General features: G+C 41.5%; 1 pseudogene; it reads left to right on the plus strand.

Moving 5' to 3' along the window:
• Nucleotides 1-609: 609 nt before the first annotated feature.
• Nucleotides 610-792, plus strand: LOC105083229 (ATP synthase F(0) complex subunit j, mitochondrial pseudogene; annotated as a pseudogene).
• Nucleotides 793-2,997: the final 2,205 nt, after the last annotated feature.

Here is a 2,997-nt window from a genome sequence, read left to right on the forward strand (position 1 = left end):
ACTAAAAACTTCAATAATCTTGTGTCATTTAAGGCAGAGCCCGGCACTCTGCCCTCCATAGTTGCACCTGTCATCTTCGTTCCATTCTGTTGCAGCAGTCATTCATTTTGAAGATTACTACTCAGACCATCAAGGAAGGTGCATATATGTGTCGGGCCACATGTTTAAATGAACTTAGGTGCTTGAAAGTTTTTCTGTAGACCTAGTTTCAGCAGGCGAAATTCCCTTGCCTGAAGAAAAGTCACATCGTGTCTACAGTGATGCCAGATAAATAGCACTGTCCATCCATTCGTGGCCCTTCTGGTACCTACCAGCCTTTGGGACTGGAATATATCTACTTGGGGCTACTCTCAAGATCAGTATCCAATATGCAGATAAGACTGCAAGTAAGACATGAAATACAGGAAGAAGATACAAGAAGGTATCCCACAGTCTAAGGCTAGGATGGGCCACATCACAGGAAGTGGTGCAATATGAAACGATTTGTGGCACAACATTGGGAGATAAAGAGCCTGAGTTCAAATCCTTTTTCTAAAAGCAGTTCTCAGTGACCTTTCCCAGCTGTTGGTTGTGGGTTGGAGCTGCCTGAGCCACTGATCTGGAGCCAAGATGCTTCAAAGCCCTATTAAGAATGTTTGGATCCCCACAAAGCCCTACCATATCCACGTTTACCAGGAGATTTGGATAGGAATGGGGTTGATGGACTTCAATGTTTATAAAATCAGGACTGCTGATAATATGAGTAAAGTCTTAAAAGCATCCAGTCCTGCACCTGCTCATGGTCACCATTAAACAGCTTTAGGTGGATGGAATGTCAATCTGGCTGTCTTGGATGGGAACATGCGATATCGTGTAGACTTGTAGACATGCCACTGCCTTCGTGCACGAATAAACGTACCTGTGAGATCCAATCATCAGTAATCAATCAATCAATCAACCAAAGCAGTTCTGTCGCCTCAGGAAAGTCATATAATTTTGATATGCTTTAGTTTCCTCACTTAAAAATTAGGCTCATTGTAGTCTTGATTTGCATTTTTCTGATAATTAGCGATACTGAATATTTTTTCATGTGCCTAGTGGCCACTTGTATGTCTTCATTGGAAAATTGCTTGTTTAAGTCTTCTACCCATTTTTGGATTGGGTTGTATGTTTTTTGTTATTAAGCTGTATGAGCTGTTTATATATTCCAGAAATTAAGCCCTTGTCAATCGCATCATTTGCAAAACTTTTCTCCCATTCCTCAGGTTGTCTTTTTGTTTTACTTATGGTTTCCTTTGCTGTGTAAAACTTGTAAGTTTAATTATTTGTTTATTTTTGCTTTTATTTCTATTGCGTGGGTAGGCTGCCCTAGGAGAACATTGCTAAGATTTATGTCAGAAAATGTTTTGCCTATATTTTCTTCTAGGAGGTTTATAGCATCTTGTCTTATGGTTAAGTCTTTAAGCCATTTTGAGTTTAATTTTGTGTATAGTGTGAGAGAGTGAAAACAAATATATGTACGTATATGTTTGACTGAAACATTATGCTGTGCACAGGAAATTGACACAACATTGCAAGCTGACTATACTTCAACGAAAAAATTTTTTTAAAAAATCAGGCTAAAAGTCCCGACCTACAGAATTATGTAATAGATGTTCATTGCTCAAAATGTGTCAGGTCCTAGTCATTGAGGCAATGCCTTATATGAACTCTATCAACATTTGCTATTATGATTTCCCCAATTAAGGCAGCAGAGGAATTTAAGAACTAGTTCAGAAAGTGCTGACCTGACTGAGATTCCTTTTGCTAGCAGCCTGTAGTGGGGGTAGGGGTGTAAACGGACATGCTTAGAAGCCATGAGTGCTTTAGGATCTGGTTCCCTGAAGCAACATGAAGTTCCAGCCAGGAAGCAAGCTTCCTTCAGAGCACAGACAGAAGGGCTGCAGTGGCAGGGAAATCTGCTCATCAGGGTCTGGAATCTGCTGCTTGAAATAAAGTTGAGGTTCTGTACAGAATGGGATCTCTCTCCAACCCGCTTTCCTCCAGTAAGAGAGGACACCACTGTACATCACTCTGTTTAATTTCATCAGAGGGGTCTTAACAGTTGTTCTTGGGAGGCTCAGGCAGTTCACGGGTTCATTAGGTGGCGCCATCCATAGCTTTTTGTGCCCTGATTAATTGGTCCTTTCCTGAGAGGAGGTCAAACCGAGGGGAACTGCGGAAGTGAATGGAGCCAAAAGATCCCCGCTTTGAATGGGTATTGGCCTCTGGCCACTCCCAAGAAGTCCAGGGAAGAACAACACATCTATCACACTCAGAAGTTTGCTGCCAGGGACAGGGGGCAGGACAGCATCTCAGGGGAACAGAAAAGGCAGGACTAAAGCAACACGATGAAAAGGAAACCATGAGATAGCTTCTTCCCGAGCCTCCAGCTCATGTTTTGTGGCTTCCAGAGACCTTTGTGTTTGCTTCTCTGAAAATCATTTTCTGTTTCTAAACCAAACTCAGCTTTGTTTTTCAAAGCAAGAACAACAAAATAGTTGGTGTTTATGTGAGACGGCAGCAGATAGCAGGCGTGACCCTTCCCTTTGTGAGCTAATGAACAAAATGGAGCCTATAAACACAGAGGTGGTGTGGCTGGCTAAGAAAACAGCACACAAAACATAGATGAGAAAGAAACATAAATGTATATGATGGCGTCAAGAAATCAAAACATGTTAGGACTGAAAAGCATCTTTTAAATGTTCAAACATCCTTGGACTTGAACTCCTCCATATTGTGACTGTCCAATAATTTTCCAGCCTGAAATTATAAATTATGCCCAGGGAGGCAGAGCTGATTCCTCCTCAAACCAGCTCTAACAGGTGGAAACTTTCTTTTCCTTGAAGCTAAAATCTTAATCCCTGAGGTTTTCAATTCTCAATTCATGTTCTACCTCTGTGTTTAGTTCAGTGCAGAACAAGTCTGGGATTTCCCACTGCTGAGTGTGAGTGAGCAAGTTTATTTTACTTTCCTGTG

This window comes from Camelus bactrianus, chromosome 2, assembly GCF_048773025.1.
Source record: "Camelus bactrianus isolate YW-2024 breed Bactrian camel chromosome 2, ASM4877302v1, whole genome shotgun sequence".
Taxonomy (NCBI): Eukaryota; Metazoa; Chordata; class Mammalia; order Artiodactyla; family Camelidae; genus Camelus; species Camelus bactrianus.